We start from the raw sequence: 24,284 nt of genomic DNA on the forward strand, positions 1-24,284 counted from the left end.
TCGGTGTCCCTAGCGCCGCTGACTCTTCTGCTCACTGCTCCCACCTTGTGGGCACGGCCAGGTACTGCTTGCTGTCGCCTGCTGCCAAGGGTGTGAGTGGCCTCTGCAGGGAGGCGCAGAGAGGTATTCTGGGGCGTCTAGAGGGGCTTTGTGGGCATCGAGAGGTGTCTGGCGGCCTCTGGAGGGTCTCCGGGGGGGTCTCTGGAGGGTCCTGAAGCAGCTGAGGGGGCGGGGAGTGGTGGTGCTGTGTTAGAGGTCTCGGGGGGGTTCCAGGGTTTGGGGTCCCGCAGGATTGGGGTGGTCTCACCCCGGTATTGGGTGTCCTGCAGTTCCAGGGTCCCCCAGCCACATCTCCCCCGGCATCTCAAGGCGAGCTGCGAGCACCTCAAGGGCCTTAGAGGGTGAGAAAGGAGGGCTGGGGGCATGTAGACGGAAGTGAGGGCACCAAGACGGCACCGTCCTCCCCGTGACAGCGCCTGCCCTTCCCAAGATGGCGCCGCCCTACCCGTGACAGCGCCTGCCCTTCCCAAGATGGCGTCGATCTCCCCGTGACAGCGCCTGCCCTTTCCAAGATGGCGTCGCCCTCCCCGTGACAGCGCCTGCCCTTCCCAAGATGGCGCCGCCCTCGCCCCGTCGGCTCCGACCTAGCCAGCGTAATCCTCGTCCCCTCTGCTTTCTCCGCTCCGCATCAGCTCAGTGTGGACTCTGCTGCTCTCTGGAGTTGCTCTGTGCCTGCTGCAGGACTCTGCTATGGGTTTGAGGGTGGGCGGCAGCGAGGGGGGGGGCCGAGAAACACCAGCGGCGGGGGGGGGGGGGTGGGTGTCGATTTGCCGCGGTCGGGAGCAGTCTACTCCCAGTTCACGAGCTGTTCTCCTGTCTCTCCCAGCTCTTGCAGGCTGACCCCAATGCCCTCAGACTCGCCCAGCGATCCCAGGGTGAACCCGGCAGCACCCAGACTCGCCCAGCGATCGTCACGTGATTAGGGGCCGCGCAAAGGAGGGGCGGGGAGCAGAGAAAGCAGCGGCGGCGCCCAGCCTCCAGCCACGCCCGCTGGAACATGCTTTCCAATTAGTACGCTACCTCTTAGGTTTCCAACCTGGGTATTCAAAGAACGCCGAGGAAAGTGGGGGCAGGTGCTTTTGCCAGGCAGCCTCCAATGAGCAGGCCCGGGGCAACGAGGAGGTGGCAGCAGCCAGCACATGCAGGCATTTCCTGGGGCTCAGTGAATGTTTAGAGCTCAGGGGCTCAGCCTGTGCTTCCGCTTCCTTTTCTTCAGCACAGGAGTTCGGTTTGGCTGTCCAGAGCCTTGCTCTGCACCCGAATGCCGTACCGAGCGTGAGGGAAAGATGAAGCAACACCCACGTAGGCACCCAGGGAAAAAGCGGAGGTTGTCTTAGGAGCCGGTTTGAGACAAAATTCACCCAACTCCTTCTGCGGTGGTGTACGGGAAAGAGTCGGTAGGGGAAGCCGCAGGACAGCCTGCAGCAAAGCTCAGGACTTGTTCCCTCGCCTCTGCCTTCTGCACGTCTCCTCGTCGGCCGCCTGTGAGCGAGACGCTTCACCAGCTGGCTTGTTTGAAATCAGCAAAGTTATGGCATGGAAGTTATCTGGTAGGAGTCGTTGCTAAACAGATGCAGTTGAAGCTTTGTATCTTCCGTTCTCTCTACTAGTTATTCTAATCTTGCCCTGTTGGTTTAGCCCATCAGTTTTCATGTTCTCTTCATCTATTAGTAGCAGAAGAAAGGGCCCCTTGATTCCAGTATTTCTTGCTGTAGTTCAGAGGTAGAGTTGGCTTTCCCTCTGACCTTTTATACTTTTACTTTGTGTTAAGTGGAACCCAAAACTGAATAGGATACTTTGTGTAAAGCTTGAGCAGCCCTTAACTTTCGAATTATTATACCGCATGCACTACTGCTTTGCAACATTCACAGGACTGTGGTGGTGTCAGATAGTTCACTTGCATTTAGTTCCTCAGGGCCCAGGCCTTCCTTTGGGCTGATGGTCTTGGCCAAAGCTGCAATGTTCAGTCCTTGCTGTGAAAGGCAGGAGGTGCTGGCTGGGCAGTTTGCTTTATTTTGTGCCTTTTTGGGGGCGACTCAAAGGGAGTGGGGGGATTGTGGGTGGGCTGGTTCTGCCACGTGGGGCAGGGGGCTGCTGCAGCAGAGGAGCAGGTGAGCGAGGGCTGGGGGCCCCCCCCTAAAGTGCTGAAAATTCTCCGAGGGGACCACACTATCTTTAAAAGTGTAAGTACTGGGGTGAGGCGAGGCGGAGGCAAACCTCTGGTTTGCAGCTGGAGAGGGAGGGCTTGGAGTGACTGGTGCGTAAGAAAGCTTTGGAAACGACCCCTGTCTGCCCTCTCTGCTTCTAAAAGGCTTTTAGCATTGGAAAATAAAAGCCAGGTGGGGGCCCGGCTGCTGCCCACGCCCAGGGAGGTGCTCAGTGCTGCCACCCGGTGTGTAACGGCCGGCAGTGCAGCCGTGCCGCGGCGTGTGCCGCCCCGTGGGAGCTCAATGCTGCCACCCTGTGTGTAAGGGCCGGCAGTGCAGCCGTGCCGCGGCGTGTGCCGCCCCGGGGGAGCTCAATGTTGCCATCCGGTGTGTAACGGCCGGCAGTGCTGGCGGAACGAACGTTTTTCTGACAGCTCTTGGAGGAACGTTTCTGTACAGGTGTTCCCCAGGGCTCCTCAGCTGCTCAGAACTCAACGTGTTGTCTTGGAGGGGAATAAAACCCATGGAACGCTGAGCGTGAGGTCACAACGCAGGCACCGCCCCCCCCAGCGTGGCACCGCCCCCCCCAGCGTGGCACCGCCCCCCCCCAGCGTGGCACCGCCCCCCCCAGCGTGGCACCGCCCCCCCAGCGTGGCACCGCCCCCCCCAGCGTGGCACCGCCCCCCCCAGCGTGGCACCGCCCCCCCCAGCGTGGCACCGCCCCCCCCCAGCGTGGCACCGCCCCCCCCCAGCGTGGCACCGCCCCCCCCAGCGTGGCACCGCCCCCCCCAGCGTGGCACCGCCACCCCCAGCGTGGCACCGACCCCCCAGCGTGGCACCGCCCCCCCCCAGCGTGGCACCGCCCCCCCCCAGCGTGGCACCGCCCCCCCCAGCGTGGCACCGCCCCCCCCCAGCGTGGCACCGCCCCCCCCAGCGTGGCACCGCCCCCCCCAGCGTGGCACCGCCCCCCCCCAGCGTGGCACCGCCCCCCCCAGCGTGGCACCACCCCCCCCCCAGCGTGGCACCGCCCTCAACAACATGGCGCCAGATGCTTAAAGTGGCTCAGTGCAGGGTTGTGGCTGGTAGAGGTTGGAGCTCTTCTGCTGTGTCCCAGGTCAGTGCCAGTCTCTGCTGCTTTGGGGGGTTTCTCTATAGCAGCCGCTGGAGCTGCGCGGGGCTTGGGGGGGTGGCCACCGGCGGGGCAGCGCGGGGCTTTTGGGGGGGGGGGGAGGGGGGCGTGTCCGGGCTTGGCCGGCGGGGCTCTGTGGGGGTGGCGGCTGCTGCCTCAACCGTACCCAGAGGCCCCGTGGGAGCTCAATGCTGCCACCCTGTGTGTAATGGCCGGCAGTGCAGCCGTGCCGCGGCGTGTGCCGCCCCGGGGGAGCTCAATGCTGCCACCCGGTGTGTAATGGCCGGCAGTGCAGCCGTGCCGCGGCGTATACCGCCCCGGGGGAGCTCAGTGCTCAACCCTGTGTGTAATGGCCGGCAGTGCAGCCGTGCCGCGGCGTATACCGCCCCGTGGGAGGTCAGTGCTCAATCCGGTGTGTAATGGCCGGCAGTGCAGCCGTGCCGCGGCGTGTGCCGCCCTGGGGGAGCTAATTTCTGCAGCCTAACTGCGCTGAATGCTCGAAAATTCTTAGGGGAAGAGCGGAGGGCGGAGAGCTTGACTCGAGCGTCGCTATGGATCCGGCGCCTGCGCCCTAGCCCGGCTCTGCTCGCGCCAGGGGGGCAGCGTCCCGGTGGTCGCTATGGATACGGCGCCTGCGCCGCAGCGGGTCCGGTCCCGGTGTCGCTGCCGGCCCGGGACTCCCAGGTGTGTTCCTTCCGGCGTCTGAAGGTGGTCTGGGGCCATCGGCAGGGCTTTTGGGGGTGACGGAGGAGGTCTTGGGGACACCTAAAAGGGTCTGGGGATACGTAAAGTTCTCGTGGGGCCATAATGACAGAGGTCCAGATGCTGCCTATCTATACAAAGCTTATCTCTCTAAAAGAGCAGAAGTACACATATCATGCAGGTGTCCTTTGTCTTATCCAAAAGAGCATCTTGTCCAAGACTAAAAGAAGTGAATCACTGACAAATCCTGTTATTCCTTCTCTATCCAAAGGCTGTCTGCCAACCCCTCTCCCCCTCCCTGCGTCCCAGCATTTCAGCTAACAAGCGGAAAATTCTTATCAACTCTGTGGTTCTGTTAATGAGACTTTTCTGTTCATCAGTTCCCCCCTTTCTCACAGCCAACAGTATATTCCTATACTATATTTTCTTAAGGCAAACTTTGGACCCAGGCTTTCTGAGCTATCTTTCCCATGCTGACACTTGTGGAAGGTACTCTCAGATGTAGTCACCCAGTCTGATGCCCCCCAAGTCCAATTCATTGAGGCTTCCCCAAATAAAGGGGTCCTCATTTGGCCTCGAGGAAGTTCAGTGCATATCCAACAGTTAGAGAGATTAGTTTGCAAAGCCAATTCTTGCCTAACGTGTAAGTACATATTGCCTTCCCATCCCTCAATTTCCTTGCTGTGCTGCAAAGATTTTGATAGGAATTTCTAGGTATTAACTACAGCCAGGGCAATCCTTCAAGTGCCCTAGGAATGCAGTGAAAACCTTTTGGGAATTGTTCCTGCTCTGGTACTCCTCAAGCTATGAGGAGCTCTTCAGGGCAGCTCCAAGGTTAGGTTTGGATTCTCCTGGAGTCGCACACAGAACGAGTCTCACGATTCCAGTGGTCTAATTTCATAGCTGCATTTTCTTCTCTCTGCCTAGGTGACAGGACGACCTCACTAATGAAGAGAGATAGCCTGAGCTCTGCAGGAACCTTGAACCCAAGCAGCCAGTGCCTTCTGTGAGTACTAGCTGTCCTTGCTCAACGTGGAACTAGTTGAGAGCTGAAGCCAGACCACGCCATAATTCCCTCAGCTTCCTCTTCTGCAGATTAAACAGTCCCAGTTCCTTCAGCCACTCCTCCTAAGGCTTGTTATCCAGACCCCTCACCAGCTTTGTGGCCCTTCTCTGGACTCACTCTCTCACAAGGGGTGTCCTGGGGAACACCACTCGTGCCCGGCCGGCCACCGGCTGGGTTTAACTCTGTTCCCCACCGCTCTTGGGGCCCAGCCATCCATCCTGTTCTGCTGTCCAGCAGTCCCTTTGAAAAAAAATCCATCTGAAAAAAGAAGTAGCAGAGAAGGAAAGTTGAAGCTGCAAGGATTGCAGTCCCCTCAGTTCTGGTTGTAGCCAGGTGGGGGTTGGTCTCTTCTCCCAGGCAAGCAGCACCAGAACAAGAGGACACAGTCTCAAGCTGTGCCAGGGGAGGTTTAGGCTGAATGTTAGGAAGAGGTTTACAGCTTGGCCGAAGACTCTTCTGATCCCTGTCTTCTGGTCGTGACCAGCAGCATGCACGGGTGGCCAAGAAGGCCACTGGCAACCTGGCCAATATCAGGAACAGTGTGGCCAGCAGGAGCAGGGAGGTCATTCTGCCCCTGCACTTGGCACTGGTTAGGGCACACCTTGAGTCCCGTGTCCAGTTCTGGGCCCCTCCATTTAAGCAAGACGTTGAGTTGCTGGAAGGAGTCCGGAGAAGGGCAACAAAGCTGGGGAGGGGTTTGGAGCACAGGCCTGTGAGGAGAGGCTGAGGGAGCTGGGGTTGCTTAGCCTGGAGAAGAGGAGGCTCAGGGGAGACCTTCTTGCTCTCTGCAACTCCCTGAAGGGAGGTTGTAGCCAGGTGGGGGTTGGTCTCTTCTTCCAGGCAAGCAGCACCAGAACAAGAGGACACAGTCTCAAGCTGTGGCAGGGGAGGTTTAGGCTAGAGGTTAGGAAGAGGTTCTGCACAGAGAGAGTGATTGCCCATTGGAATGGGCTGCCCAGGGAGGTGGTGGAGTCACCATCTTTGGAGGTGTTCATGAGGAGACTGGATAGGGTGCTTGGTTGCATGGTTTAGTTGATTAGGTGGTGTTGGATGATAGGTTGGACACGATGATCTTGAAGGTCTCTTCCAACCTGGTCCGGTCCATTCCATTCCATCACCATCTAATCAACTAAACCACGGCACTGAGTGCCTCATCCAGTCTCTTTCTAAACACTTCCAGTGATGGTGACTCCACCACCTCCCTGGGCAGCACATTCCAAAGGCCAATCTCTCTTTCAACCTGCTCTATTCTATTCTATGAAGACCTTCTTCCTAACATCCAGGTTTAATTGGTGAGAGCAACAGACTTGGTTGCTGCCACCCGCTGCTAAGGGGTCTGAGTGGCCCCCTAATGGGGTTTGGAGGCAGGTAAAGGTTTCTTTTGGCATGTGAAGGGGTTTTGTGGGCATCTAGAAGGGGTGTGGAGCCCCCTGAAAGGGTCTGGGATAGTGTCAGGGGGTTCTGGGCTGGTCTACCAGCGGGTCTGGGGACATTAGAAGCGTCTGGGGGTACCTAAAACGGATCTGGGCGTATCAGATGGGGGGTTTGGGTGCATCCAAAGGGGTTTTGTGGGCATCTAAGTTGGGGAGTCTGGGGGGGTCCTGAAGGAGTTGGGGGGTTCTCCTCAAGCTATGAGCAGACACACAGACAGTTGTTAACGGACTTTCTTTGATCATTCCAGGACTGGTGTGCTGGGACTGGCAGGATCTTCCTGAGCTGTCCACGTACAGTTTCTGTCGACACTCTTCAGCTCGTACATCCGGTTTGCTGACAGAGGGTGTGGGGTTTGTGGGGCCCGGCAGCGAGACTTTTCCAAAGAGGAGCTCTTCAGGGCAGCTCCAAGGTTAGGTTTGGATTCTCCTGGAGTCGCACACAGAACGAGTCTCACGATTCCAGTGGTCTAATTTCATAGCTGCATTTTCTTCTCTCTGCCTAGGTGACAGGACGACCTCACTAATGAAGAGAGATAGCCTGAGCTCTGCAGGAACCTTGAACCCAAGCAGCCAGTGCCTTCTGTGAGTACAAGCTGTCCTTGCTCAACGTGGAACTAGTTGAGAGCTGAAGCCAGACCACGCCATAATTCCCTCAGCTTCCTCTTCTGCAGATTAAACAGTCCCAGTTCCTTCAGCCACTCCTCGTAAGGCTTGTTATCCAGGCCCCTCACCAGCTTTGTGGCCCTTCTCTGGACTCACTCTCTCACAAGGGGTGTCCTGGGGAACACCACTTGTGCCCGGCCGGCCACCGGCTGGGTTTAACTCTGTTCCCCACCGCTCTTGGGGCCCAGCCATCCATCCTGTTCTGCTGTCCAGCAGTCCCTTTGAAAAAAAATCCATCTGAAAAAAGAAGTAGCAGAGAAGGAAAGCTGAAGCTGCAAGGATTGCAGTCCCCTCAGTTCTGGTTGTAGCCAGGTGGGGGTTGGTCTCTTCTCCCAGGCAAGCAGCACCAGAACAAGAGGACACAGTCTCAAGCTGTGCCAGGGGAGGTTTAGGCTGGATGTTAGGAAGAAGGTCTTCATAGAATAGAATAGAGCAGGTTGAAAGAGAGATTGGCCTTTGGAATGTGCTGCTCAGGGAGGTGGTGCCCAGGGAGTCACCATCACTGGAAGTGTTTAGAAAGAGACTGGATGAGGCACTCAGTGCCGTGGTTTAGTTGATTAGATGGTGTTGGAATGGAATGGAACGGAATAGAATAGAATAGACCAGACCGAGTTGGAAGAGACCTTCAAGATCATCGTGTCCAACCTATCATCCAACACCACCTAATCAACTAAACCAAGCAACCAGGCACCCTATCCAGTCTCCTCCTGAACACCTCCAAAGATGGTGACTCCACCACCACCCTAGGCAGCCCATTCCAATGGGCCATCACTCTCTCTGTGCAGAACCTCTTCCTAACCTCTAGCCTAAACCTCCCCTGGTGCAGCCTGAGACTGTGTCCTCTTGCTGGGCCTGGTGATGATCAAAGTTCTTTTCCAAGCTGCTTACTCCTGTTTGGTTTTATTCTCCTGCATGAATTGTCAGTTCAAAGCACTCGAGAGAAATGGTGTGATGGCTGTGCTGCCAAGCATCAGACTGGGGACCGAAAGACAACCTCCTGTGGATCGATGTACCGGGATATTCCAGGAACCTCTGTGCTGCCACAGACCTGGACTTAAACTCGTTCCAGATGCCGCGGTGTGTTCCACATGACAATCGCACTCGGCACGTGAAGAGTGGCCAAGAGACTTCCCTTGTTACCTTTGTGGAAGGCTTTTGTGTGTCCCCCGGCCCCGGGGGCCGTGTTCCTCTCGGGCAGGCTGCGGACGAGGCTGCCCTCGGCAGCAGGCGTGCCGCAAGCGGAGCGGCGAAGCTGTGTTCCTGGCAGTTCTCTCTCCGCCTGGATCAGGACGAAGGTGCCGGCCGACAAGGACTTGCACTGACACAGGGTCAGAGAGCTGAGAGCACCAAAGGGTTTAATTGGTGAGAGCAACAGACTTGGTTGCTGCCACCCGCTGCTAAGTGGCCCCCACGTGGGGTTTGGAGGCAGGTAAAGGTTTCTTTTGGCGTGTGAAGGGGTTTTGTGGGCATCTAGAAGGGGTGTGGAGCCCCCTGAAAGGGTCTGGGATAGTGTCAGGGGGTTCTGGGCTGGTCCACCAGCGGGTCTGGGGACATTGGAAGCATCTGGGGGTACCTAAAGTGGAGCTGGGTGTTTCAGATGGGGGGTTTGGGTGCAACCAAAGGGGTTTTGTGGGCATCTAAGTTGGAGAATCTGTGGGGGTCCTGAAGGAGTTGGGGGGTTCTCAGTGAGGTTTTGGAGTCTCTATGGAGTCCCTGTTGTATCTTGGGTCTGCTGTGGGATTGGTAGTGACTGGGTGCTCCGGTTTTGGTGGCTCCAGGGCAGCAGGTACCCACAGGGCTGTGCCTTGCTTTATGTTCCCCAGCTGTGGGCCAAGCAGGAGCCCCAGGGGAAGGGAATTTCAGCATGTGGCGGGTGATAGTGGAGGCGACTTCCTGACAAAATGGCTTTGGGGGTTTGGTTAGGTCTTGTTTTTATGGTTGACTCACTCTTGCTTTCTTTCCTTTTTTTTCAGGGAGCTTAACTGCTTTGCCTGAGGACCAGTTGCAGATTTGTATTCGGCCTCAGCCACAAGCCCTGACACGGAGCGGGGTGCTTTGGTGTCAGAATGTGGAGCTGTTGGAAACCCAATTGCTCACTGAAAAAAAGAAAAGGAATAATTTGTCATAAAAAAATCCCCACAGTTCCTGTAAGCTTTCGAGTTCCTACTTAATAATATAAAGCAGTTTGTGGTTTGGTTGGTTTGGTTTTTTTCTTGTTGTGCTGCAAAGATTTTGATAGGAATTTCTAGGTATTAACTACAGCCAGAGCAAGCCTCTACTTGCCCTGGGAACGCAGTGAAAACCTTTTGGGAATTGGTTCTGCTCTGTTACTCCTCAAGCTATGAGCAGACACACAGGCAGTTGTTAACAGAGTTTCTTTGTGCATTCCAGGTCTGGTGTGTTCAGACCGGCAGGATCTTCCTGGGCCATCCGATTACGGTTTCCGTTGACACTTTTCAGCCCTTACATCCGGTTTGCCGACAGAGGACGTTGGTTTGTGGGCCCTGGCAGCGACAGTTTTCCAAAGAGGAGCTCTAAGGCCAGCTGCAAGGTTAGGTTTGGATTCTCCTGGGGTGCCTGTGCTTGAAAGCCCCCCAGAGACCGTGCAGAGTGGTGCTCGCAGTAGCTCTGTGCAAGTCTGCCATGGGCTCAGGAGGCCAGTATCTAGAGAGAGGGAAGGACAGAGACACTTCTAAGACAGTTTTAAAGAAATAATTATGAGAAGAGGCAAATTAATTCTGGGGACTCATGTGATAGATCTGTTCAAGAGAAAAAAAAATGAAGGAGGTTTCTGACCATAACCAGGCTGACAAAGCACAGTAATGTGGTTTCCTATGGGATTCAACTCCTCCTGCATTGCACAGGACACTTCAACAGCTGTCCTGACAAGCTCTAAGTAATGAACTTAATCCACCCTGTGCGAGCAATGGGGCAAAAGATTACAAAATCCATGTATGCAGTTGAGATGTGTTACGTTGGGACGCCCAGGATACAGCTCATCAAGCTCTCCTAGTGTTTAGACGCAAGATGGAAGAAGGAAGGGGGAAGACAGAGCAGAAGGTCTATTTAAATATGAAACTCCTAGGCTGAAAGAAAAGAAAAACATTTTAAAGAGCACTCAGTGAGACTCTGTCACCAGCATAGCTAATCACAGAATCACTGAGTGTTAGGGGTTGGAAGGGACCCCAAAATAGCATCCGGTCCAACCCCTGTGCCAGTGCAGGATCACCTGGGGCGGGTTTTGAATGTCTCCAGAGACTCCACTAACTCTCTGGGCAGCCTGCTCCAGGGCTCTGGCACACACAGTGAAAAGGTTTTCCCTTCTGTTCCTGTGGAACTTCCTCCTTTTATTCGTCGGACGCAGCGAAGCCGCTGGGTCGTGTTGCTGCGGCAAGGTGACCCACCCTGTAGTTCAGGGCCTGGGTCTGTGCCTTCATGGCAGCCTGTTCCCTTGGCACCCTGTCAGCTTAACAGCCCTGTGCTCGGGGTCTGTGTGACGAGTTGTGGAGCCCTCCATCCCCCTTCTGTCCCCAGCAGCAGCCCAAGGTCCCTGTAAGCAGGGCTGGGGAGGCTGCTTTAGGCAGCTAACAGGAACCAACCTTGCCTGGCCCTTAGGGGGCTGAGGTCAGTCCCTGGGCTCCTGAAGAGGTGGTGTTGCGCTGCTGCCAGGAGGGCCGGCCCGTAGGTGGGGCACGGGCCAGAGCCTGTGGCTCTCTGTGGGGCTTTTTGGGAGTGCTGCTGAGGCCTCACTCTGTCCTGTTGGCATCCTTTGTCAGGGTAGCCAGATCCTAGGCCTGATGTCTGTCGTTAGCTCAATCGCAGAATTTGCTCGTCTGCTGTTCCTGTCCGTAAATTTTTGCCAGTGCTTCTGTAATAAAAAGGTTTTTATTTCTCCTGTAACTTGCAAGCTGGTGACCTCCTTAGGAGCACCACTGTGTTGTTCACAAAGTTCTTTGCTGTTGCAAAGCTGGGAGAAGTGTGAGGTTCAGCTGATGAAGTTTCTCTCTTTAGGGGTGTCTGCTCAGCCGTCCTCTTCCTGGATCTCGGAGCTTTGTCTCTCCCTGTTTGCGGTGCCCCGACAAGGACTTGTGCCGACACATCCTCGGGAAGCTGAAACCACCAAAGGGTTTAATGGGTGAGAGCAAAGCTCAACTGTGTGCTGAAGCTGCAAACCTTGCCCAGAAGGCTGTCCCCGGCTCGGGGTGATAAAAAGAACAGGAGCGTAGCCGCTCGGCTGTCTTTCCTTCTGTGATGCCACAGCGGGGTGGGCGAGGATACAGCAGAGGAGCAGTGAGGGAGGGGTGAGGGCAGCCTCCCACAAAGGCTGCTTGCAGACCTGAAATGCCAAATGTTTGAAATGCCAGGATGTTCTTGGAGGGGAGGGAAAGCCCCGGGCAAGTGTAAGAGTGAGTGTGAGGTGTTCCAGCAGAGGAACAGCGGTGCTGCTTATTGAGAGATTGCAGAAGGGCAGTGATTTGTGTGCAGAAAGGCCTTGACGTGACCCCCCTCTGTTCTGTAGAAAGGCTTCTAGAGGAGAAAAGCACATCCTGAGCAGAGCCACGGGGGGGTGTGGGGTGTGGTTTGAAGCAGAAATAGCAACTGTCTCTCAATTAAAACAGTGGATTGTCTTTCGTGTGTGTGTGTGGTGTGCTGTTTTTTCATTGACTGGAAAAAGCTCTGCAGGGAGACCAGCTGATCTGCTCCCGAGGCACAGCAGCACCGGACCTGCTGAGCGCTGGGGGCCTGTTAAGGAGGGTCTGCTGTCATCTGAAGTGGGCTTGGGGGTATGAAAGGGGAATTTGGGGGCATGTGAAGGGTTCTGGGAGCATCTAGAGGTGTCTGGGGACCTCTGGAGGGGCTCCTGGGTCATGTCTGGAGGGTCACGGAGGAGTGGGGGGGTCTGTGCCTCAGTGTGGTTTCGGGGTCTCTGTGTCAGGTCCCCACAGCGTGTGGGTTGCTGTGTGGCACTGCTGGAGTCTCGGTGTCCCTAGCGCCCCTGGCTCTTCTGCTCACTGCTCCCACCTTGTGGGCACGGCCAGGTACTGCTTGCTGTCGCCTGCTGCCAAGGGTGTGAGTGGCCTCTGCAGGGAGGCGCAGAGAGGTATTCTGGGGCGTCTAGAGGGGCTTTGTGGGCATCGAGAGGTGTCTGGCGGCCTCTGGAGGGTCTCCGGGGGGGTCTCTGGAGGGTCCTGAAGCAGCTGAGGGGGCGGGGAGTGGTGGTGTTGTGTTAGAGGTCTCGGGGGGGTTCCAGGGTTTGGGGTCCCGCAGGATTGGGGTGGTCTCACCCCGGTATTGGGTGTCCTGCAGTCCCAGGGTCCCCCAGCCACATCTCCCCCGGCATCTCAAGGCGAGCTGCGAGCACCTCAAGGGCCTTAGAGGGTGAGAAAGGAGGGCTGGGGGCATGTAGACGGAAGTGAGGGCACCAAGACGGCACCGTCCTCCCCGTGACAGCGCCTGCCCTTCCCAAGATGGCGTCGCCCTCCCTGTGACAGCGCCTGCCCTTTCCAAGATGGCGTCGCCCTCCCCGTGACAGCGCCTGCCCTTCCCAAGATGGCGCCGCCCTCGCCCCGTCGGCTCCGACCTAGCCAGCGTAATCCTCGTCCCCTCTGCTTTCTCCGCTCCGCATCAGCTCAGTGTGGACTCTGCTGCTCTCTGGAGTTGCTCTGTGCCTGCTGCAGGACTCTGCTATGGGTCTGAGGGTGGGCGGCAGCGAGGGGGGGGGGCGAGAAACACCAGCGGCGAGGGGGGGGGGGTGGGTGTCGATTTGCCGCGGTCGGGAGCAGTCTGCTCCCAGTTCACGAGCTGTTCTCCTGTCTCTCCCAGCTCTTGCAGGCTGACCCCAATGCCCTCAGACTCGCCCAGCGATCCCAGGGTGAACCCAGCAGCACCCAGACTCGCCCAGCGATCGTCACGTGATTAGGGGCCGCGCAAAGGAGGGGCGGGGAGCAGAGAAAGCGGCGGCGGCGCTGTGAGGGGATAGGAAAGGGAAGGGGTGGGAAGGGAGCTAGAGGGGAGGGGGAGCGGGGAATAGCGCGCAGGTTACGTCACTGGAGGCGGGGCTAGCGGGTGGCAATAGAATGCCTAAGCGAGGGGGCGGGAACGAGAGGGCAGCTGCGTCACAAGGGGGCGGGGTTTGAGTGAAATAGGATGGTTATGGAGGGGGCGCGGAAAGGGCTGAGGGAGGTTGCAGGAGGTGGGACTGGAGGACTGGAGGCGGGGCTGGAGAGCGACAATTGGATGGCTATAGGAGGGGGCGGGGCTGGAGGAGGGCAGCAGGATGGCTATGATGGGGAGGGGAATAGCGCAGGCTATGTCACGGGGGGCGTGGCCTGAGCAGCTGGGGCAGAGAGGCGATGGCTGCTGATTACGTCAGAGCAAGGGGGGCGGTGCGCCCAGGCGGGAGTGGGGAGGAGGGCACCAGGGCTGCCCCGCGCGGTGACATCAGAGAGTGGAGTGGGGCCGCGGGGAGCGCGGGAAAGGGAGAATGGGAGGGGAGAGGAGGAGGAGGGGTGGGAGGGACAGGCTGGGGGGGGTCATTAGTGGCCACCGTAGCTCATTAGTGGCCACCCAAGCTCGATACTGATCCAGACTCGTTCAGACTGGTCCAAACCGGTCCAGACCGGTCCAAACCCGTCCAAGCCGGTCCAGACTGGTCCAGACCGGTCCAAGCCGGTCCAGACTGGTCCAGACCGGTCCAAGCCGGTCCAAACCGGTCCAAGCCGGTCCAGACTGGTCCAGACCAGTCCAAAGCGGTCTAAGCCGGTCCAGACCGGTCCAGACCGGTCCAAGCCGGTCCAAACCGGTCCAAACCGGTCCAAGCCGGTCCAAACCGGTCCAAACCGGTCCAGACAGGTCCAAACCGGTCCAAACCGGTCCAGACCGGTCCAAGCCGTCCAGACTGGTCCAGACTGGTCCAGACCGGTCCAAACCGGTCCAAGCCGGTCCAGACCGGTCCAGATTGGTCCAAACCGGTCCAGACCGGCCCAAACCGGCCCAAGCCGGTCCAAACTGGTCCAGACCGGTCCGGACCGGTCGAAACCGGTCCAGACCGGTCCAAACCGGTCCAAACCGGTCCAAGCCGGTCCAGACCGGTCCAGACTGGTCCAAACCGGTCCAGACTGGTCCTGACCAGTCCAAACTGGTCCAAGCCGGTCCAGACCGGTCCAGACAGGTCTAAACCGGTCTGGACCGGTCGAAACCGCTTGAAACTGGTCCAGACCAGTCCAAACTGGTCCAAAACACTCCAGACTGGTCCAAACCGGTCCAAACCAGTCTACACTGGTCCAAACTGATCCATACTGTTCCAAACTGGTCCAAAATGGTCCAGACCGGTCCAGACTGGTCCAAACCGGTCCAGACTGGTCCAAACTGGTCCAGACCGGTCCAGACTGGTCTAGCCCTGGCTCCATACTGGTACATACTGGTACATACTGGTCCCCCCTCTCTTCCTCTCTCCTCCCTTCCCCTTCCTTATTCCTTTCCCACCCTCCCCTCCCCTTTTGCCTCCCACCCCTAATCCCTTTCCCGCCTTTGCGCTTTCCCCTCCCTCCTATTGGCCGCACCGCGCCAGAAGCTCCCTCCCCCTTTTAGCTTGGTGGGGGGAGGGGGCATGGCCAGCCACCCGCCTCCGCTTCACTTTCTCCCTCCCTTATTTGGGGGGGTGGCGTGGCCAGCCCCCCACCTTGCTTCTTCACTCCCCCTCCCTTTGTGGGTGTGGCCAGCCGCCCTCGTCCGTTTCACTCTCCCTCCCTTATTTGGGAGGGGGCGTGGCCAGCCAGTCCCATCGCAGTGCACTCCCAGTCCTTCGCATTCTCTCCCAGTTCCCTCCCATTCCCATTCCACTACACCCAGTTCCTCCCTGTCCTTTCCCACTCCCTTTCCAAAACCCTTCCAGTGCCCTCCCAGTCCCTTCACTGTTCCCTACCAATTCCCTCCCAGTTTCCTCCCACTCCCTCCCAGTCCCCTCCAATTTCACTCAGGTCCTCCCAGTTCCCTCCAAGTCCCCTTCCAGTTTGACCCAGGCCCTTCCCAGTTCCTTCCCAGTCCCCTCCCATCCCTCCCATTCCCTACCACTGCCCTCCCTGTCAATCCCAGTCCACCCAAGCCCCTAACAGTCCATCCCAGTCCCTTTCATTCCCTTCCCAGTTCACTCAGTCCCATCCCAATCCCCTCCCTGTCCCTTTCCTGTCCCTTCCCAATCCCCTTACTGTCCCATGCCACTCCATCCCAGTCCCTGCCGGTCCCTCCCAGTCCATTCCCACTATGTCCCCTCCCTGTCCCTCCAAGTCCCCTACCATACTGTCCCACTCCCTTCCCAGTCCCCTCCCAGTCCCTCCCTGTTTATTCCTGTCCCTCCCAGTACCTCCCAATCCCTTCTAGTCCTATCCCAGTATGGGAGGAGACCAGTAGGGACCAGGAGGCACTGGGAGACATGCCTGGACCAGCTGGAGGCATTGCTGGAGCCCTGGGAGACAACTGGAAGCAGCAGGAACTCAACTGGGAGCACTGGGAACAACTGGGAGACAACTGGGAGAGCACTGGGAGCACTGTGAGTATCTCCACATAACCCCCAGTGCCCCCCTCAGCCCCTCCAGACCTCCTCAAAGTCTTTCCAGAGTCTCTGAGTTCTTCCCAGTGCCATTCAGAGCCCTTCCCAGTACCTCCCAGTTGACCCTTAGAATTTTCCCAGTGCCCCCTCACTCTCCCCCAGTAACCCTCCCCGCCCCAGATCCTTCCACAGCCTCCCAGTCCTTCCCAGTACTGTCCTGAGACCCTCCCAGTGCCTCCCAGTCCTTTCCCAGTCTGGGAGGGAGCTGGCAGGGGCTGAGAGGCACTGGGAAGGACTGGGAGCCATACCTGCAGCACCTGGAGTCAGTTCTGGAGCCCTGGGAGACAACTGGAAGCAGCAGGAACTCAACTGGGAGCACTGGGAGGAACTGGGAGAGCACTGGGAGCACTGTGAGTATCTCCTCATGACCCCCAGTGCCCCCCTGAGCCCCTCCAGACCCCCCCAGAGTCATTCCACAGTCTCTGAGTTCTTCCCAGTGCCATTCAGAGCCCTTCCCAGTACCTCCCAGTTAACCCTTATAGTTCTCCAGTGCCCCCTCACTCCCCCCAGTAACCCTCCCCCCCCAGATCTTTTCACAGCCTCCCAGTACCTCCCAGTGCCCCCCCAGAGCCCTTAACAGCCTCCCTGTCCTTTACAGTACTGTCCTGAGCCCTTTCCAATTCCCTCCCTGATCCATCCCACTCCATCCCAGTCCCTTCCAACTCTTTTCCCTTCCCATTCCCTTCTTAGTTCCCTCCCACTCCCCTCCCACTGGCTCCCCACTCCCCTCCCAGTCCCGTCGCAGTGCACTCCCAGTCCTTCCCAGTCTCTCCCAGTTCCCTCCCATTCCAGTACACCCAGTTCCTCCCTGTCCTTTCCCACTCCCATCCCAGTCTCTTCCCAGTGCCCCCCAGTCCATCCCAGCCCCTCCCAGTTCCTCCCATTCCATCCCAGTCCCTTCACAGTCCCCAACCAGTCCCTTCCCCATCCCTTTCCAGTACCCTCCCAGTTCTACCTGCACTACCTGGCAAGAGCCCTGGTGGACAATTGGAAGCAGTAGCATCCCCACTGGGAGACAACTGGGAGCACTGGGAGCATGACCCAGGAATTCCCAGTACCCCCCTCAGTCCCCCATTTCCCTCCCACAGCCCTTTACAGCCTCCCAGTCCATCCCATTTTCTCCTACACCTTTCCCAGTCTGGGAGGAGACTGGTAGGGGCTGGAAGTTTCTGGGAGAGTCTGGGAGCCATACCTGCAGCAGCTGGAGTCAGACCTGGAGCCCTGGGAGACAACTGGAAGCAGCAGGAACCCAACTGGGACAAAACTGGGAGACAGCTGTGAAAGTCCCCTCCCAGTCCCTGCCAGTCCCTCCCAGTCCATTCCCACTATGTCCCCTCCCTGTCCCTCCATGTCCCCTCCCACACTGTCCCACTCCCTTCCCAGTCCCTCCCTGTTTATTCCTGTCCCTCCCAGTACCTCCCAATCCCTTCTAGTCCTATCCCAGTATGGGAGGAGACCAGTAGGGACCAGGAGGCACTGGGAGACATGCCTGGACCAGCTGGAGGCATTGCTGGAGCCCTGGGACACAACTGGAAGCAGCAGGAACCCAACTGGGAGCACTAGGGGTCCCTGGGAGGAACTGGGAGAGCACTGGGAGTATCTCCCCATGACCCCCAGTGCCCCCCTCAGCCCCTCCAGACCGCCCCAAAGTCTTTCCACAGTCTCTGAGTTCTTCCCAGTGCCATGTAGAGCCCTTCCCAGTACCTCCCAGTTAACCCTTAGACTTCCCCAGTGCCCCCTCACTCCCCCCACAGTAACCCTCCCCTCCCAGAGTCCTTTCACAGCCTCCCAGTACTCCCCACTACCTCCCAGTACCTTCCAGTAACCCCCAGTGCCCCCCTGAGCCCTCCCAGTTCCACCGAGGAAGTCCTTCCACAGCCTCCCAGTGACCCTCTGTACCCCACTGAGCATCCCCAATTCCCCCCCAGAGTCCTTCCACAGTTTCCCAGTACCTCCCCACTACTGTCCTGAGCCCCTCCCAGTCCGTTCCCAGTCTGGGAGGAGGCTGGCAGGGGCTGAGAGGCACTGGGAGGGACTGGGAGCCATACCTGCAGCACCTGGAGTCAGTTCTGGAGCCCTGGGATACAACTGGAAGCATCAGGAACTCAACTGGGAGCACTGGGAGGAACTGGGAGACAACTGGGAGAGCACTGGGAGCACTGTGAGTATCTCCCCATAACCCCCAGTGACCCCTTCACCCCCTGCAGACCGCCCCAAAGTCTCTCCACAGTCTCTGAGTTTTTCCCAGTGCCATTCAGAGCCCTTCCCAGTACCTCCCAGTTAACCCTTATAGTTCTCCAGTGCCCCCTCACTCCCCCCCAGTAACTCTCCACCCTCAGAGTCCTTCCACAGCCTCCCAGTACCTTCTAGTACTTCCCAGTAACCCCCAGTTCCTCCTAGTACCTCCCAGTCTCACATAATCAACCAGGTTTGAAGAGACCTCAGATCTCATCAATTCCCTCCTATGTCTGCATCCCTATCCCCTCCTCACAATTAAACCGTGGCTCCAGGTGCCACATCCAGTTCTTTTTTGGAACATCTCCAGGGATGGGGACTCCACCACCTCCCTGGGCAGCACATTCCAATGGCCAGTTCCTCTTTCTGGGATGAACTTTGTCCTCACCTCTAGCTTAAACCTTCCCTGGCACAGCCTGAGACTGTGTCCTCTTGTTCTGGTACTGGGTGCCTGGGTGAACAGACCAAACCCCACCTGGCTACAATCTGCCCTCAGGTAGTTGTAGAGAGCAAGAAGGTCTCCCCTGAGCCTCCTCTTCTCCAGGCTAAGCAACCCCAGCTCCCTCAGCCTTGCCTCACAGGGCTGTGCTCCAGACCCCTCCCCAGCTTTGTTGCCCTTCTCTGGACACCTTCCAGCATCTCAACATCTTTCCTAAACTGAGGGGCCCAGGAACTGGACCCAGAACTCAAGGTGTGGCCTGACCAGTGCTGAGCACAGGGCAGAATGACCTCCCTGCTCCTGCTGGCCACACTGTTCCTGATGCAGGCCAGGATGTATTTGGCATTCTTGGCCACCTGGGCACACTGCTGGCTCATGTTCAGCTGGTGTCAACCAGCACCCTCAGGTCCCTTTCTGCCTGGTTCCTCTCCAGCTAGTCTGACCCCAGCCTGTAGCAATGCCTGGGGTTGTTGTGGTAATGTGTAGAACCTGGCACTTGGATGTGTTCAATATCATGCCCTTGGACTCTGCCTGGAGGAAAGCAGAAAGTATGTATGGAAGGTTTCAGGACAGGAAAGAACAACAGGCTGCTGACGACGGAAGAACGGTCTGATGATAAAGAAGAGCTGACTGCAGTAAACAGCCTGAAGCGCGAGACAGAAGGACGCTCGCCTCCGTGCCGGAGAAGCTCAACCTGCTATGGGATGAAGATAATAATGGAGAGCTGCATATCAAAGGAGAAAACTCAATTAGCAGCAGTGGTGCAAGAATGCCAGGGAATTGCTTAGCCTGCTTGATTTTTCCTACATACACTGCTTGTTCTGTACCACTAAACAATTGCTGCTTCACCAACCAGGGAGTCCATGCATGCTTTCCAAACTCTGCCCATCTGTCCAGCCTGTCAGGGTCCCTCTGCTGAGCTCTCCTACCTTCCAGCAGATCAACTCCTGCCCCCAGCTTGGTGTCATCTGCAAAGTTATTGATGATGGACTCGATCCCCTCATCCAGATCATCAGTAAAGATATTGAACAGGATGGGACCCAGCACTGATCCCTGGGGGACACCACTAGTGCCCGGCTGCCAGCTGCATGTGGCACCATTCACCACCACTCTCTGGGCCCAGGACTCCAGCCAGTTCCTAACCCAGCACAGAGTGCTCCTGTCCAGGATGTGGGCTGTCAGCTCGGCCAGGAGTTTGTTGTGGCAGACAGTGTCAAAGGCCTTGCTGAAGTCCAGGCAGACTACATCCACAGCCTTCCCCACACCTACCAGGCAGTCACCTGGGCATAGAAGGAGATCTGGAGAGCTGGACCTACTTCAATGAAGAATTGTTGAAGCCTCAGGGACAGGCTGTGCCAATGTGCCAGAAGATGAGCCGCCGGGGCAGACGGCCAGCCTGGATGGTTCATGAACTTTTAATGGAACTGAGGGAAAAAAAGAGGGTGTATCACCTTTGGAAGCGAGGGGAGGCAACCCACAGAATGTTTAAGGATGTTGCTAGGTCTTGTAGGAAGAGAATTAGGGAGGCAAAAGCACACTTGGAGCTTAAACTGGCCTCTACTGTGAAGGACAACAAAAAGTCCTTCTATAAATACATTAATAGTAAGAGGAAGGGGAAGGAAAACCTCCACTCCTTGGTGGATACGGAGGGGAACATTGTAACCAAGGATAAGGAAAAGGCAGAGATACTTAACACCTTCTTTGCCTCAATTTTTACTAGAAGGGCAGAACGTCTTCCTGACAGCTGGCCTGCAGAGCTAGCAGAAGGAGCCAGGGAGCTGCACAGTTTCCCTATGTTCCATGAGGCGGTGGTTGGAACTCTCCTTAGCAGCTTGGATCCCCACAAGTCCATGGGACCAGATGGGATTCATCCTAGGGTGCTGAGAGAGCTGGCAGATGAGCTGGCCAAGCCACTCTCCAGCATTTTCCAGCAGTCCTGGCTCACTGGCGAGGTCCCAGAGGACTGGAAGCTGGCCAACGTGGTGCCCATCCATAAGAAGGGCCGGTTGGATGAGCCAGGGAATTACAGGCCTGTCAGCCTGACCTCAGTGCCAGGCAAGATCATGGAACAGGTCATCCTGAGTTCAATAACACAACACTTACAGGATGGCCAAGGGCTCAGGCCTAGCCAGCATGGATTTAGGAAGGGCAGGTCCTGCCTGACCAACCTGATCTCCTATGATCAGGTGACCTGCCTGGTGGATGTGGGGAAGCCTGTTGATGTAGTCTACCTGGACCTCAGCAAGGCCTTTGACACCGTCCCCCATAGCAAACTGCTGGCCAAGCTGTCAGCCCACGGCTTGGACGGGAGCACACTGCGATGGGTTAGGAACTGGCTGGAGGGCCGAGCCCAGAGAGTGGTGGTGAATGGTGCCACATCCAGCTGGCAGCCAGTCACTAGTGGTGTGCCCCAAGGATCAGTGCTGGGCCCTGTGCTCTTTAACATCTTTATTGATGATCTGGATGAGGGCATTGAGTCCATCATCAGTAAATTTGCTGACGACACCAAGCTGGGGGCAAGAGTTGATCTGCTGGAGGGTAGAGAGGCTTTGCAGAGAGACCTCGACAGGCTGGACAGATGGGCAGAGTCCAAGAGCATGAGATTGAACACATCCAAATGCCGGGTTCTGCACATTGGCCACAACAACCCCATGCAGTGCTACAGGCTGGGGTCAGAGTGGCTAGAGAGCAGCCAGGCAGAGAGGGACCTGGGGGTGCTGGTTGATGGTAGGCTTAACATGAGCCTGCAGTGTGCCCAGGCAGCCAAGAGGGCCAATGGCATCCTGGCCTGCATCAAGAACAGTGTGGCCAGCAGGAGCAGGGAGGTCATTCTGCCCCTGTACACTGCACTGGTTAGGCCACACCTCGAGTACTGTGTCCAGTTCTGGGCCCCTCAGTTTAGGAAGGAGGTTGACTTGCTGGAACGAGTCCAGAGAAGAGCAACAAAGTTGGTGAGGGGTTTGGAACACAAGCCCTATGAGGAGAGGCTGAGGGAGCTGGGGCTGCTTAGCCTGGAGAAGAGGAGACTCAGGGGTGACCTTATCACTCTCTACAACTACCTGAAGGGAGGTTGTAGACAGGCTGATGATGGTCTCTTCTCCCAGGCACCCAGTACCAGAACAAGAGGACACAGTCTCAGGCTGCGCCAGGGGAGGTTCCGGTTGGATGTTAGGAAGAAGTTCTATACAGAAAGAGTGATTGCGCTATGGAATGGGCTGCCCGGGGAGGTGGTGGAGTCGCCGTCATTGAAGGTGTTCAGAAGGAGACTTGACGGGGTGCTTGGTGCCATGGGTTAGCTGTTTGGGTGGGTTGGATTGGTTGATGGGTTGGACACGATGATCTTGAAGGTCTCTTCCAACCTGGTTTGGTTTATTCTAATAAAGGTTTATTCTAATCAGGTTGGTGAGGCAGGACCTGCCCCTCCCACCAAATCTTTGCTGGCTGGGCCTGAGCCCTTGCCCGTCCTGCAGGTTTGCTGTGATTGCCCCCAGGACGATCTGCTCCATAGTCTTGCCAGGCACTGAGGTCAGGCTTACAGGCCTGGAGTTCCCAGGTTCTTCCCTCCAGCCCTTCTCGTGAATGGCATCACACTGGCAGCTTCCAGCCACCTGGGACCTCTGTGGTCATGCAGGACTGGTGGCAAATGTTGGGCAGTGGCTTGGAGCTCATCTGCCAGAGCTCTCTGCCCTGGGATGGATCCCATCTGGTGCCATAGACTTGTGAGGGTCCCAGTGGTATCCCAGTCCCTCCCAGTTCTTTCCCAGTCCTTCTCAGTCACATTTTTCTGACAGCTCTTGGAAGAACATTTCTGTACAGGTGTTCCCCAGGGCTCCTCAGCTGCTCATAACTCAACAATCTTGGAGGGGAATAAAACCCATGGAAAGCTGAGCGTGAAGTGACAAAGCAGGCACCGCCCCCCCCCCAGGGTTGCACCGCCCCCCCCCCCAGGGTTGCACCGCCCCCCCCCAGGGTTGCACCGCCCCCCCCCCAGGGTTGCACCGCCCCCCCCCCAGGGTGGCACCGCCCTTCCCAGCGCGGCACCGCCCTTCCCAGCGCGGCACCGCCCTTCCCAGCGCGGCACCGCCTCCCCCAGCGCGGCACCGCCTCCCCCAGCGCGGCACCGCCTCCCCCAGCGCGGCACCGCCTCCCCCAGCGCGGCACCGCCTCCCCCAGCGCGGCACCGCCTCCCCCAGCGCGGCACCGCCTCCACCCATGTGGCACCGCCCCCCAGCGTGGCACCGCCTCCACCCATGTGGCACCGCCCCCCCCCAGCCTGAACCCCACCCCCCAGCGTGGCACCGCCCTCAACAACATGGCGCCAGATGCTTTAAAATGGCTCAGTGCAGTGTCGTGGCTGGTCGAGGTTGGAGCTCTTCTGCTGTGTCCCAGGTCAGTGCTAGTCTCTGCTGCTTTGTGGGGTTTCTCTATAGCAGCCGCTGGAGCTGCGCGTGGCTTGGGGGGGTGGCCGCCGGCGGTGCTGCGCGGGGCTTTGGGGGGGTGGCCGCCGGCGGTGCTGCGCGGGGCTTTGGGGGGGTGGCCCCAGGCGGGGCTGCGCGGGGCATGGGGGGGTGGCCCCAGGCGGGGCTGCGCGAGGCTTTGGGGGCTGGCCGCGGCGGCGGCGGCCGGCGGGGCAGCGCGGGGCTTTGGGGGGGTGGCGGCTGCTGCCTCAACTGTACCTAGAGATACCTGTAACTCTGTGCTTCTAGTGCATGCAATAATGACGGAAGTGTGGAGCTGTAAGTGATAACAGAATTGGCCCTTTATCTCTTTTCTTTTCTAGTACACCCAGTGTTTCCCCACTCCTGTTAGGAGTCTTGTCTGCAGGACTCTTGCTGTTCTCCACATGTGGGGTGTGTGTGTATGTCTACATCAGGAGCAGTCTATACGTTGTGCTTTGGAGAACAAGACCACAAGTAAGTCTGCTTTGTGTTGCACTCATGAGGAATGAGCTGCCCTGGGAGGTGATGGAGTCACCATCACTGCAAGTGTTTAAAGTAAGACTGGATGAGGCACTGAGTACCATGGTTTGGTTGACTAGATGGTGGTGGGTGATAGGTTGGACTCAGTGTTCTGGAAGGTCTTTTCCAACCTGGTTAAGTCTGTATTCTATTCTGCTTTCCTGATTGCTCCCAGCATGGCCCCTGTGTTCTCCCTCTTCTTCCCAGTAACTCCAAAATCCTTTTCTAGTGCTCCCAGTGCCTTCCCAAGTCTCCCAGTGGGGCCCCAGATCTTCCCTCAGTGGGGAAGTGTTCTCCCAGCATGCCAAACTCTCTTCTTGGTGCTCCAAGTACCACCAGATGCTGAGTGTGTGTTTTGGGACAGCATCAGTTCACAGCTCTGTGAGTTAAATGAACGCTGAAGGGAGAACAAATGATTTTGTGGTATTTTTATTGAATGCATGCTAACCTCCTCAGAGCTTTACAATGTGAGTAACTGAGATCTGTTCTTTGCTTTTTGCTTTATTCTTTACAGATTGACTCTTTGCTTTCCACTTCATTAACCGAGCAAGCAAGACGTGCAGCAGCGACACGGTCGGCACAAGGGCTACGGCTGCTGCGACGGTACAGCCTCGCCCTGCCAGCCTAGCAGGGGATCTCCTGCTTGGCTTGTGTGGGCTCCAGGTAGGGTTTGATCTGTCAGTCAGGAAGGAAAGGCTGAAAAAGAAACTGCTCAGTCCACGCTTTTACCGAGGAGCTGAAACTTCTTCCAGTGTAGACTCCAACCGAGCAGGTAGGTAAGCAAGCAGAAGTCCTCTGATGGGTATAATGGGAGTGGCAAAGAGACTTCCCTTGTTTCCAGTGT

The 24,284-nt window shown here is 57.5% G+C and overlaps 2 long non-coding RNA genes across 6 annotated transcripts; both read left to right on the top strand.

Moving 5' to 3' along the window:
- The first annotated feature begins 13,094 nt into the window (after positions 1–13,094).
- Positions 13,095–21,894, top strand: LOC137459712 (uncharacterized). 5 transcript variants are annotated; one of them, XR_010992465.1, is made up of 5 exons: positions 13,095–13,168; positions 14,774–15,748; positions 16,063–16,158; positions 16,897–17,969; positions 21,587–21,894. It is a non-coding gene; the product is annotated as an uncharacterized lncRNA (long non-coding RNA). The 5 variants fall into 5 exon arrangements; XR_010992467.1 differs by lacking the exons at positions 13,095–13,168; positions 21,587–21,894 and adding an exon at positions 18,540–19,486 and having other exon boundaries at positions 14,317–15,748; XR_010992464.1 differs by lacking the exons at positions 13,095–13,168; positions 21,587–21,894 and adding an exon at positions 18,354–18,530 and having other exon boundaries at positions 14,317–15,748.
- An 896-nt stretch (positions 21,895–22,790) lies between these two features.
- On the top strand, positions 22,791–24,027 carry LOC137459709 (uncharacterized). Its single transcript, XR_010992461.1, has 3 exons — positions 22,791–22,871; positions 23,263–23,395; positions 23,955–24,027. It is a non-coding gene; the product is annotated as an uncharacterized lncRNA (long non-coding RNA).
- The last annotated feature ends 257 nt before the right edge of the window (positions 24,028–24,284 follow it).

Source organism: Melanerpes formicivorus, unplaced genomic scaffold (genome assembly GCF_026170545.1).
Source record: "Melanerpes formicivorus ecotype bairdi unplaced genomic scaffold, bMelFor1.0.p_v2 SCAF_400, whole genome shotgun sequence".
NCBI classification, from domain to species: Eukaryota; Metazoa; Chordata; class Aves; order Piciformes; family Picidae; genus Melanerpes; species Melanerpes formicivorus.